Below are 714 nucleotides of genomic sequence, written 5' to 3' on the forward strand. Positions count from 1 at the left end.
AGTGAAATGAGCTCCAACATTTGAAAATTCTCCCAACACAGTTTATAGTAAACAACTAGTCAGGCATCCAAGGTAGGCAAAATAAAAATAAAATGATTCTCAAAAAAATATAGCCAGCAAAATTAATAGAATCATTGTTTCTCAGTATGTATACCCAAAGAAATGAAGTATGAATTATTTGGCACAATGCCTTGAAAAGATGAAACACAGCTATAGTGAAACAGACGCAAGTATTTCCATTCCTAGCCTCTTTACAGCAGTATGTAAGTCATGCAGTGCTATGATCCCCCCCCCCCCCCCCAAAAAAAAAAAAAAAAACTTCTCTATCCTAGGGACAGTGACACAAAGTGCATCTTGATAAGAAAAGGTAGTTGGATGTCAACCCATTTTTTAAGTGTACGTCAAGAAAGAAAAGTACAGCAAAGTCAGTCTCGTAACAGTAGATCTCCAAGACAGAAGTACTACAACAGTAAATAATAAACTTATTTTGTTCTGACACCAACATGAAATATTCCAAAAGCACCCAATTCCCTGCTTCCACTAAAAGACAGTTTAACATGGATAACAACCAAAGGCACTGACATCTGTCTCAAATTACTGGTGTGAATCTGACATAGGGCTGTTCTTTTCTGATTCTTCTAGCCTTTACCTTTGAAAATGAAGCCTACCACAGGAATCCTTGACTATAAACTTTTATTTGCAAAAAGTTATAAT

The sequence above is a fragment of the Protopterus annectens genome, chromosome 7.part0 (assembly GCF_019279795.1).
Source record: "Protopterus annectens isolate FY-2018-M chromosome 7.part0, PAN1.0, whole genome shotgun sequence".
Classification (NCBI taxonomy): Eukaryota; Metazoa; Chordata; order Ceratodontiformes; family Protopteridae; genus Protopterus; species Protopterus annectens.